Source organism: Mustela putorius, unplaced genomic scaffold, assembly GCF_011764305.1.
Source record: "Mustela putorius furo isolate JIRA1106 unplaced genomic scaffold, ASM1176430v1.1 tig00003942_pilon_pilon_pilon, whole genome shotgun sequence".
Taxonomy (NCBI): Eukaryota; Metazoa; Chordata; class Mammalia; order Carnivora; family Mustelidae; genus Mustela; species Mustela putorius.
Window position 1 is genome coordinate 2416161 of NW_025422087.1, and position 12506 is coordinate 2428666.

Here is a 12506-nt window from a genome sequence, read left to right on the forward strand (position 1 = left end):
GTACAACATTTACACATGTCAGGCCTTGTATAGCACACTTTCGGCTGTTTCATCTCCTGTAATCCTTACCTATTACGTCCTCTGTTTTACCAGGAAGGGTCCACAAGGTTAAGGGGCTGTGTTCTAATGGATGTCTAATAGATACCAAGCAGTGCCAAGTGCTCTGAACAGAGAGATGCTTCTGCCCGTATCCTACCTGCAGTCAAATCGGACTGCTTGATGGGCCCCCCAATGCTAAAAATAAGAGCCAGTATTTGTGGAGCATTGGGCCTCACCCTCCACTTGCAACGTCTCATCCTACCTTCCTGCCACGGGATGGTTTTCTCCTCTGGGAAGCTCTAGCTTGTTCATAAGTGACAGGGAAGATCGTGTGCCAAGCCTGAAGGGAGGCAGATGGCTTCTCGTTGTACATGTGAGGAAATGAAGGTGTGGACAGTTAATGCTCTCGCTGGCAGAGTCACACCACGAACGAAGTGGCAAAGCCGAGATCTGGACCCAGAAGCAGCAGGTTTGGAGTCAGTCCGTGGCACGGTGGACCATTCCCCTCCCCACCAGGTCCTGAGCTTTTCCTCCTTGGGGCCTTTGAGCATGCCGCTGCCTCTGCCTGGGTTTTTCTTTGAGGCCAAACCAGAGACCTTGTATAGGGAGGATGGCTGGGCGAAAGCTGGAGTCCATCATGCTAGACAGACGGCATGTCGTCTCTCGTGATACTCTTGTAGGTGATACAGAGAAGAGTATGAGGCCCAAAGGTAGGCAGAACTGATTTGGAAATTGCTTCCCCCACGTATTAGCTCTGTGCTCCCTGCAGCTCAGTTTCCTCACTTGGGAATCCTTGTGAGATTTATACAACGCAATAATTCCATTAATACAAAAAATCACGGGGAGATGTCGTCTCTGTCCCCAACTCCCTCATTTACTCAGCAAATACTTGTGAACCTCCCATGAAGCTCCAGGCACTGTGCTAACCATTATACTTATCAGTTGTTTCTATAGAATAGTATTTCAGGGTTCAGGCTGGGAGTACCCCAAGAGTGGGCTAATATCGCCAACATTGTGCTCCTCCTTGACGCTGCCTGTGGAACTTCCTTGTCCAGTTTACAAGGGGATGTTACCTTCATAAGCTACGTGTGATTTTTTTCAAAGTTCTACATGAGCTGGTGTTTGTGTAACTCAACTCGGCTCTTTGGTCTTGTCACAGTTGTTATAGAACCCAGAGCCTGTGTGGCCAACCCTGGGGTGACCCCAAACGGGGCTGTCAGTCCGGGGGTGTGGAGAGTGAAGGGAGGTCTCTCCCTACAAGTTCTTCTAGGGTAATTCTATGGATTCTTTATCCCTGGGGAGTTGCTTCTGCAATTAGAAGGGCTCTCTGTTTCGATGGCTTATGACCTAATTCCATTGTCCTGTGCCTGAGGTGGTCAGATCCAGGCCTTGCAATAAGTCTCCAAAATCAGGGCCAGAGGGAGTTTAATGGGTAAGGTTACTATTTCCTCAAGGATTAAAATAAGCAAAGAGGATGGGTTATTACATAATCATTGACCCCTTGATTGAAAACACAAATGTAATTTATCTCAAAATCATCCTCTAGTTTGTTGTTCTCCAAAATTAGATTACGCTAGCAAATGTGTTGAGCCTCTTGAACAGACAGTTATTTTCATGTCAATAGCCTCTGGAAGAATAGTCTTCCCAGGCCCAGATTCTCTATGGATGGAATTTGGGGAAAAAAGCACTTCAAATCCAAACATTCGACCCATAGTTCTTATAGTCATTGAAGGCTGAGAGACAGCATGGCCTAATGGGGAAAGCTTGAACTTCGGAATCAGATTAAACCTAGATGGAGATACTGGCTTCTTTACTGACCCACCTGTGTGAATTTTGTTCAACTTCACCTTTCAGAATCTGTCTTCTTAGCTAAACAAATAAAATAAAACACTTAAAAATGAGAATAACAATTATCTACCTTTCAGGATTATTTATAGGTTTCTGATACTGTATATGGACGTACATGACAGAGTATCTGGCATACATTAAGGCCTCAGTCTATGGTAACTATTAAGTCTACAAATGCTTAGTAGAATACAGATCAAAAGACTGAATTGGTTCCAGAACCTGAGGGCTCTGTCTTAATCTTGGAAAGAGAGAGACACATAGCCAGTGGTTCTCAGCTCCAGCAGCTCAGAATCTCCTGGGGGTCTTCTAAGAAAGGCTACTGTCCTAGTCCTGCCCCCAAAGATTCTGCTTCTAATTGATTTGAGCTGAGGCTGGGTGTTGGGATGCCTCGCAGTGCCAGTCGGAGAACCTCGCCTGCATCTCCATCGCTGGGGCTGGCGGACCACACGTGGGGAAGCCTCACAGAGATGTTTATCAGGGGTCTGGCCTTAAGCCTCACAAGTTCAGAAACCCTCTTATTAGACCTTCAAGGTGATGGGACTCAGACACATGCTGAAAAGGAAACGGAGAGGCTCCTAATTTATCATTGAAAATATACCTACCAAACAGACCAAGTACATGCATTGGACTGAAGAGCATGTTCTCCCTTTAAGCAAACTCCAAAGGAAGCCAAATGATGGAGAAATGACTCGGAGCCCAGGAAGTGGTTACACAGATTAGATGTTGCCTGGCATCTGGTGTTGAGGTCCCAGCAAGGGCTTGTGCCCTCCAGGCAGGCTGGAGGCTCTATCTTCCCATGTAGCAGCCCCTTCTCACCTGTGAATGGTGCTTACGGGTCACATCCAGGTTTTGCCACTGGAACAACCCTTTCCATGGGCTTCAGAGGTTCCCCTGCCTGCCACCATTCTCAGGTCATCCCGACGTGGGCCCTGTAATGTCAGTCAGAGCAGCCGAACTGGCTCACATCTGCATCTAACAAACTGACTTGCCAATGCACCAAAGAGGGCAGGGTGTGAACCTCAGCTATGGTCTGATGAAAGCAAGGGTCATACACATGCGTGGGAGTGCCCCAGAGGAAAGGATTTTGGCTTTGACCTTCATCCTTCCCATTCCACAGGAGGATTTGAAAGCTGTAGCTGAAACGCCTGCGGGATCATAAACATGGGATGTTGCTTTTAGAGCCCATTACTGATCCCACAGTTTCTCGCCAGTAGGGAGAGGATCTCAGTGAATGATGGGATGGTGAGTGTGCTTGGGGAGGAGGTCCATAGCCAAGGCCAACATCTGCATCAGCATAGGGGAGATGGATGGGCACAATAATAGGGTAGTTGAGACATCTGGGTTTGGTATAAAATGTTAACAGGTAAAGAAAGCAAGAATCCAATATTAGGGTCATTCTGGGTTCAGAAGTCTTCATACCTAGAGGGAATAATTTATTCAGGATCGAGAATCACTGTTCTGTCCTTCTTCCCAGAGAGTGAGAACTATGTTCTGTTTATTAGCTGATGATACGAGATAATTACACCTATGCAAACCAAACTTTCATCATGGCTATAAGCAAACTCTAGTTCCTTTGCACGTTGGGTATTTCCTTGGCCAGGAGAAGCAGAAGGAAATTTCTTGTCTGCTTCTGTTTGGATCCCTGTTGCACTGAGCTGACCTAATTTTGCTTTGCCCATTCTCTTGGGTGGGGTCCACACTACTTTCCATCAGAGTGGCCATGTGCTTGTGCCAGGATTTTTATACAGCAGAACAGGTTTTATTTTCCACCCTCCTCTGAGTCGACGTGCCAGGCCCAGTGAACGTGGCAGCCCTCCAGCTCGCTCACACCCCTTTGAGTTGTGTGGTGTCTGCTCCTAAAGCAGTTTATGCCCACAGTACATGTTACAGTAATTAAGTGATTTAGTTACCTACTATGCCAACCAACTTAATATTATGTAAACCGATACAATGAGTATGAAAAGAAAGGGCTATTTCTTTGAGAACTAAGTGAAATTATTTGGAAAGACTCAATAAAGGAAAATTGATTTAAAGATTTCCTTTAAGTGTGGGGAGGTTGGGGGAAAATCAGAAGAATATGGAAGAATTCTGTCCTGGAAGTCTTTTTCAGGACTCTAAACTTTCATGCCACCTCTTAAGAAGTTGAAATTTAAAACAGTGGATAACACTTTATAGGTGTGATTTATGCAAAAAAAGAGACAGCAAGGATCCCAAGTGAGGGCACCAGGCTCAAAGAAAAGGCTTTGGTCCTATGTCAAAATGTTGGCAAATAGGGGTGCCTGGCTGGCATAGTTGGTAGAACATGCGATTCTTGATCTTGGCATTGAGTTCAAGCCCTACGTGGACGTAAAGTTTTCTTTAAAGAAATATATGTTTGGTTTTTTTTAAAGATTTTATTTATTTATTTGACAGAAAGATCACAAACAGACAGAGAGGCAGGCAGAGGGAGGGGAAAGCAGGCTCCCTGCTGAGCAGAGAGCCTGATGCGGGGCTCGATCCCAGGACCCTGAGATCATAACCCATGCTGAAGGCAGAGGCTTTAATCCACTGAGCCATCCAGGGGCTGCAGAAATAAATGTTTTAAGTTAAAATGTTTTAAGTATATATTTTCATCCTTGATTCATCATTTAACATATATATTGAGTGCCTACTGTGTATCAGAATTCCAGGTTCTGGAACTGCAGAAATGAATAAGGCCAACAAAGTCCCCGTCCACAAATGAACATTCTGGTGAAGGAGACAGTGGCCAACGGCAACTTATAGGCTATAGGTAATGTATGCCGCGATGCACATCTGTGAACTCAGTGTAAACTGATTCACAATGGGGTAGACAGGCAGTCACAGAACAAGCCTTGCCAATGAGGAACCAGAGTGGAGATGCAACTCCGTGGGCAGAGGGGAGCCATGTGGAAATCTAGGGAAGACTCTGGGGACAGAGGGGCCAATGAGGCTGAGACCCCGAGCTGGGCCTGAGCTCGTATTTAAGGAACAGCAAGAAGGCCAGTCTGCCTGGAGGAGCAGGATGGAAGGTGAGAGCCCAGGGGTGAGGGGAGCCCTAGGCCCATCCAGGGCATGGGGACCCTGGGGAAGACTTTGGATGTGACTCTGAAGCTGAGAAGCAGCCACTGGGGGCTTCTGAGAAGGGGAGGGGCCAGGTGTGATTGTTCTATTTAAAAGGTACACCTGCTGCTCTGTGAAGAGAACTGGCAATGAGGGGCAAGAGTGGATGCTAAAAGCTGCAAATGAGGCAGACAGGAAGAGTCCGTGATGTGAGCGGGGGTCCGTGGAGACCGGCTCCCAGAAAGCCACGCTGGGGCAGCGTCCCAGGCTCAGTGGGACTGGAAGGTGCTCTGGGGGCCCAGTGAGGCCAGGGTAGTAGCCTCGGAGGAACCAGGGGCCAGAAGCTACTGCAAGGAGCGCCAGGGAGTCTGAGCCCTTTCCAGTGGCTTGAAGGGAAAGGGCAGGAGAGACAGGGCTGGAGAGAGAAGGGCCCCGGAGAGGGGCAGGTAAGAGGCTGTCGGGAAGGAACCCGGAAGTGACCCCACAGGCCTCCCAGAGTCCTCTGCAGGGAGGCAGAGCTTCCAGAGGATTAGCAGAGATGGCTTTGTTTAAGGCTGGGAGACAACCAGGCAGAACTTGGCTTCCTTCACCATTAGAAGCAGTTGGCCTGACTTAGGAGGTATTTCCTTATTGTCTTCTGCTCTTCCAGTTTTCTTCTCCCTCCAGTGGGGAGGACTGACTCAGGAAGCCCGCAGAAGCCTGCTTTTGTTTGTCTTTGCAACAGACTTGACTGGAGGGGAGAGGGAGGGGTCTGGGTGCCTGCGGTGGGGCCTGCAGAGTATCAGGGAGATGGCCTGCTGCCCAAGGGGGCTAATCTTGCCCATTTTTGGCAGTCACTGTTAGGGAATGCTACTGGGCAGGGTTCCCATGTCAGAGGGAAAATAAGCTCAAGGCTTACATTTCTTAGGCTTTAGGTAGACTCTCCGTGGTTTTCAAGCTTTTGAAAAATGTCTGTTTATGGGAATCTATTTTATATATAGGTATCAGAATCGGAATGGAGAGAAAGAGGTTCCTGGCAGCCTCAGGACCTTGCTGGGCCCCCAGGATGGACTGGAAATGTCCAGGTATGGGGCCACTTTTGAGGATTGGATCTTTCTGGCTGGGTAATGGAAGGAGCCTGGTTCTGAAATTTTACCCTAAAGGCCTGGTCTGGCCTTAATTTTTCACCATTTTTGCCTCTACCCCTAGGTACTGACCAGCCTTTGGGAACAGATGAAAGAAGGGGTTGATCTTCAGGCTTGAATTCTGCCTCAACACAGCCCTTCCTCCTTTTGAGGTGCCCAACAAAGAGAGGTAAAGGCAAACATGTGCTTTTGATGACGACAAAGCCCAATGTAGACCCTTGTAACCTAGGGTTGGCCCCTGTGGAGTGTGCCTCCTTCCTGGGCTGGAGGCAGGCCTAAGGCCCAGAGTCAAAACGGGCTACGTGGACATTCCCTCCTAGCCCACACCAGAATCTTTCAAGTATGCATCCCAGGAAAGGCCTGCACACTGGGGAGAAGCCAGAGCCTGAAGCCTTCCCAACCTGACCTGTATTCTGCTACTGTGCCCTAGGCCACCTGGGGTAGGGGGAGGACTCATGTGGGAGTCATGGTGCACATGTCCCCAGGTTTCTCTGCAGTGTGCACATAGAATTAGAAGTTCTGGGTTCACATATCCATAATCTTAGAGATAGTGCCGAACTATTTTCCAGAAAGATGACCTGGGTTGTCCAAGTCTCTGTCCTTGCTGTTTCTTCTCTGTTAATTCCTGAGAGAAATATGTCAAACCTCCCACTATGTTTGTGGATTTGTCTGTTTACCATGTGTGTTTTGTTGGGGTTCTTTTGCTTTTAGATTTGAAGCTATGTTATTAGATTCATAAAATTGTTCTACCTTCTTGGTGAATTGATCATATTCAAAACAGTTTGGAGGTTCAAGAATGTTTCTAAGAGCATTATGCTTTGCCAATGACACTAAACCACAGCCCCAGATGGGAAATGGTCCAAATGTTATTTTTTCACTAGGAAATGACCTTAGTTGTCTCTCCTGATGCTTTTTGCGTTAAAGTCTATTTTGGACTTCTAACCTTGTTGCCTCCAGGATCTTGGGAGAAAGGGAGCCCAAGGCAAAGTGAAGTTGATACAAGTAGACCAAAGAGGGCTGGAGAGGGAAAAATAAGGCTTACTCCCCAGTGAACCACCCAGCTGCTCTGTGCTCAAGGAAGTTGAGGGATCCCAGTTCACTGCCTTGGGGGGACTGGAATGAGGCAACAGAGGAGGAGTACAGCCTTGAGGACAGCCTTCCATCAGAACACCTGCTAGACCGAGGATCGGAACATGGAAACTCAGCTGTGTGCATACATGGCCTCTTCATCTGTTCTCCCTGCAGCTCCGGGGGGGTTGTGGCCAGTGGGAGAGCCTGAGTGCTCTCAGGTGTGTGCGAGGATGTACTTCCTGCCAGCCCACAATAGAACTCCAGATATTTCTGAATTTGTCATTCTCTTCTTCGTGGACGTACTTATCCAATCAACAAAATTTTTTTTAAAAGGATAAAATAAATTTTTATTTATAGTCTTATAGTAAAGGGGAAAGACTTAACTTGCAAGAAAATTCTTGGGCAGTATGTACAATGTACCTTTTACTTCCACGTGAGGGAATCAAACATGGGCTGAGACTACACAGTACATGCTGGAAATCAGCAAATGCCAGGAATGGAGTAGGAAAAAGACAAAGAAATATGGCCTAAACACACAAACCCCTTCACCAGGATCAGGGCTGGTCACACACTGGGAGCGGGTTCCAGGACAGGTGGAAGGGGAGTGGGGTGAGGGTGGGGAGGGTCTGCTCTGGGGGACGGGTTTAGTATCTGGTCAATTGCTCTTAGTATTTACATACAAAATCGGTTGGCTCTGTTTCTTAGAAATGCACAAGGAAAGAAAGGAAAATCTGATCATTGCTTTATGAATTTGCCACTTTGCAATACCGACATCATCAGAAATAGAGACAATTCACACAGATACAGGTTTTAAGAGCAGGAAAGTATATCAAAACATTGTCACTGGCCCCCAATCCAAAACCTCTCCCTGACCTGATCCTGCCTCCTTGTCCCACCCCTTACCCTCCCTTTGCGGCTACCATTTCACTGCTGCCTGCTGTCTCCCACACATACCACACTGCTGCCTGATGTCCCCCACACATACCACACGAGTGTCATGCACCGCCCCGAGGCTGGCTGAGAGAAGCAGGATTGAAACAGGCCGATGGCAGTGCTCCAACTCTGTCCCCACTTGTTTTTATACCACAGACTTCTTCAAGGATCTGGCCTTTCAATAGGAAGGTAAATAGCTTTTTAGAAGAAAAATAGATTCTCAAAAAATAGGGGGATTAATTCTGATGACTCCAAACCAGTCATCTTTGTAAAGTAGAGCAGTCCACAGATTCACCAAGTCTATCAAACGGAGGTGAGGAGGCCCCTGGAGGAAAGGCCTGTTAGGGGCAGGAGTCCTTGGGGCATGTGCCGGGGGCGAGGAGGGGGGCGGCAGTGGAGGAGCTGGTGGCCGGTCGGAGGGCCGGCCATCTGTCCTCCAAAACAAAAGCTGCCAAGTTGGGGTGTCTTGGTTTAAAAATTCCTGGTGAGGACAGGGAATCCTTGCAGGGAAACATCAGAAAAAAAAAATTGTTGAGATGGGGAAGGAGAATGAGAGCTGTTGTCCAAGAGCTTCGATGTGAAGATCAAGTTTGAGAAAAAAGAGGGGAAAAAAAGTCTCTTAAATGATGGGAGGATTCTAGGGAGGAGCTGACAGGTGGCTGGGACCATGGAGGAGATGGTCTTTAGCTGGAGCTTAGCTGTCTCCATCTGCAGCTCCTCCCTGCTCTGCGGCTCCGTGCCTGCCCCCAAACCAGAGTCAGAGCCTTGGGCAAAGACAGAGATGGCACTTCCCTTGGCGTTGTGGTAGTAACGGTTGTCTGAGGAGGGGTGGTTGGCCAAGTTGAGCACTGCACCTCACCGTCTCTAGTGCATGGACTTCTTGCTCCAGAGGAACATCCTGCTGCTTGAAGTCATCAGTGTCTTGCTGGTGTGTGTGGTTTTTCCTTCACATTTCCTGGATGTCCTCTGTGGCTTTCTCTAGGACTTGGGCCTGGGATGCCTTCTGTCCTTGGAGTGACAGGTACTGAGTACCACAAACTGGGAAAGCTTTCTTAATGTGCTCCCTATGTTTTCATTCCGGGAAATTATGACGAGCCGGTTTGTCAGTCGTAGGTTGAAACCTCGGTTGCTCTTTGTCACTCTCCGTCTCAAGGTCATGTCGTCCTTATGGGTCATTTCCTAGGGTTCCCTCCCAAGGATGGGGGGGCACCTCCCTGACAACAAGCCCAGTCCCCCCACACAATCACTCACTCAATTGTGTGTGCACACATGCACACACACACACACACACACAAACATGGACAAGAACCACTTTCTCACTCTAGTCAACAGATACTTATGAAGTGCCTACTGTGTGCAGACACTGGGGCCCATTCCGACTCTTCTCTTTGAGGTTCCTGGTCCCTGTTCAAGGGACACTGGACAAAATCTCCCATCCTTGAAAGGCCCAAGCTGCTCTCTGGGGGCCTGAGTTGACCAGGAAGGCCTCAGCCAGTTAGCAGGGGAGAGCAAGATACTAAGGCTTCTTAATCCCTCAGACCCCTCTCTCTCCTCAAAAGCTAGAAGCCTCTGATATGGACATTTCTTGCTCTGGAACAGTCCTCTGGTCCTACGAACTAGAAAGACTTGTGACTGGGAGATGCCACCCGAAAGCGGCTGAGATCTCTCCAGTGTGAGGGTGGTATGAAAAGAGGTTTATGCCTCCAAATGTCCCTTATTCTTTCTCCTCAAAGTGACAAGATCCTCATTAGGTTTCAGCCCAGGGGAAAACTCAAGAATAAACCAACTGCCAATGCCACGGGGCTCTAGAAGCTCAAAAGTGTCACAGCCATCAGCTAGACCGAGGATAACCATGTAAAGTTGTTGCCAAACTAGAACACTTGAGAATGGCAAGGAGTGCTATTAATATGCGCACTGAACAGCCACCAGAAACCCAGACCGTCCTGGGCCAGCTGAGAGGTGTGGTCACTCACTCTAGAATGGAGTTCCTCAGAAACAATCTGCAATGGAGAAATTTGGTTCCCCGTCAGCCCTCTCAGGATGTGACTCAGAACTCATGCTAACTGAGAGGAATCTTTCCTAGACAGGCCCACTCCCTCTTTCCAGAACACACGGCAGGAGAGCCTCCCCAAATGAGGATGGGGTGGGCCACTTTAGAGAGCCACCCTGAGGGACCTCGAAGGCAGAGAGGGACATGGAAAAGATGCACGCAGGCCTCCTGTGAGGAAACTCCATCAATGCTGGAAACTTAGGGGCTCTTTGAAGATATGCTGGCCAGGAGGAGGAAATTCTTATAGTCAGTGAGGTCAGAACACAGGCCTCCGCTCCACACTGACACTTTTCTAGAAGGTCAAATATGTGTTTGGCCTTTGTAGTTGGTTTAGGGGAAGTTTCAGGCTCTGAGATTGAACTTTCCAGGCTCCCATCTCTTGTTTCCATGTGGTGATGCATTTATGGACTGTATTTTTAGAAGAAGATATTTGAAAATGGGAAGGTATTCATGACAGAGGAGTGACTCAGCCCTCATTGGCCGTGCCTCTGTTCTGGATGCCTTGAGATGGGATGGCATTCAGGACATGATGAGTGGGACTCGGAAGGTCCCAGCCTGTTACTATGAAGTGAGCGGAGCCTAAACATTTTAACCAAGAGGCAGGCTCCCCAGTAGACCGGAGGCAGGGATATACTAGAATCCAGACTTACCCACAGGGCTGGAATGGAGCCAACCTGATGTGTCTCAGCTCCCATCTTAGTGCGAGTGTCCAGCAGATAGTATGCGTATGCGCCCTTCTCAGGTGAAAACCTTCCAGATCTGCTCAGCTGTCCACCCAACCAATAAGTGTCCTCTCTTCTTTAAGTACTGAAGTCGTGAGATGTGTCACGCTGCTCTTGGCAGAAGAGGGTAGCCCTGGAGAAGAGCTGGTTGCTCTGGACAGGGGTGGGCGTGGGCTGATCCTCTAGGCTGAGGGCATGGCACCAGGGAACAATTGGTCGACCTTTTTTTTTGTCTCTAAAAACGGAAAAGGAAAACCCGGAGAGACCAAGAGAATAGACTTGATAATTAATTCTTACAACTAAAGATAGCTATACTAATAATAGCGTTCATGGTAATAATTACTAGGCACAGTAGCCAACATTTACTAAACATGCTTAAATGCAGGGTTTTAATGAATTCTCATGATAACCCTCTGAGGTTGGTATCATTGTCCCATATTTTAGATGGGGAAACAGGCAGAGAGAGGCCACATCACTAACCTGATCTCCAACTGCTTTAAGTGGACCTGGGTAGACCCAGCCTTCTTGGCAGGACATAATGGCCGTGGGTCAGATGGGAGTGTCCTTGGGCTCCCACCACCGAATCCCATGGCTTTCCCTCTGCTTCTTGCCATCCTTCCTTCTGACTGGTGAGAAAGGAAGAGGCACAGCTTACCAGTCTGAGGGACTATCCTCCTGGCCTGGCCCTGACTTCAGCCTTTCCCTCCCTTACAGGTTCTTCCCATCACAAAGAAATATGTGCAAGTCTCTCAGGAAAAAGTACCAAAAACTAAACCCTCTTCTTGGAGCCCATTCCCTTCCACCTCCTCTTCTTTCTACCCCCTACCACTAAACTTCTAGAAAAATTTGTTTGGGTTCTCTGTGTCCACTTCATTTCCTTTTACTCCACAACCTGCTCTAACCTCTCTTCTGCCCCATCCCCATCCCCTCTCCACCAATGACCTTACACCCTACCCAGCGTCCATCTCTGTCTCTACTGCACTTGCCTTTTTGAAGATTCCATCCCTGTTGGCCACTCTTTCCTTATTGAAGGGCTCCCTCCCTGTGACTTCCCTCCTACCACCTCCTTTTAATTTCCTCCTATTCCTCTAGCTTCCCCTTTGTTGGCTTTATAGGCTCTATCCTTTCTGCCTACCTGTGATGGTTAATTTTATTTGTCAACTTGATGGGCCCACGGGATGCCCGGACATTAGATTAAGCATCATTCTGGGCATTACTGTGAGGGAGTTGGCCTTCTAGAAAAGTGTCAGGATCAGATTAACATGTGAATCAGTGGATTGAATAAAGCAAATGGCCCTCCACAAAAGCCTTAACTAGACAAACAGGCTGAAAAAGGGAATTTGGTCTCTCTGAATGCCTTTGAGTTGGGTCATTAGTCTTCTTCTGCCCTTGGACTTAGACTCAGACTAGAAATTACACTGTTAGCTCTCCTGGTCTCCAGCTTGCCCACTGTAGATCTTGGTCCTTCTCAGCTTCTAGAATCACATGAGGCAATGCCTTATAACCAACCTATCTCTCTCTACCCAGTACTCCTATAATATATATGATGTCCCACTGGTTCCGTCTCCCTGGAGCCCTCTGACCAACAGGCCGGAGCCCCTGAGCACTCTTCAATCCTTACCCCATCACATTATGTCTGTCATAAGAGAATGTGTTTCA

The 12506-nt window shown here is 48.1% G+C and overlaps 1 protein-coding gene across 3 annotated transcripts in view; it reads left to right on the top strand.

Annotated features, from left to right (window-relative positions):
• Positions 1 to 5462: 5462 nt before the first annotated feature.
• Positions 5463 to 12506, top strand: part of LOC106004690 (ral guanine nucleotide dissociation stimulator-like) — a 65733-nt gene continuing 58689 nt past the window's right edge. For all 3 annotated transcript variants that reach the window (XM_045069687.1, XM_045069686.1, XM_045069690.1), the window contains exons 1-3: positions 5463 to 5566; positions 5928 to 6011; positions 6136 to 6240. The gene's annotated coding sequence lies outside the window, so the exon portion shown is untranslated. The remainder of the gene's footprint in view (positions 5567 to 5927; positions 6012 to 6135; positions 6241 to 12506) is intronic.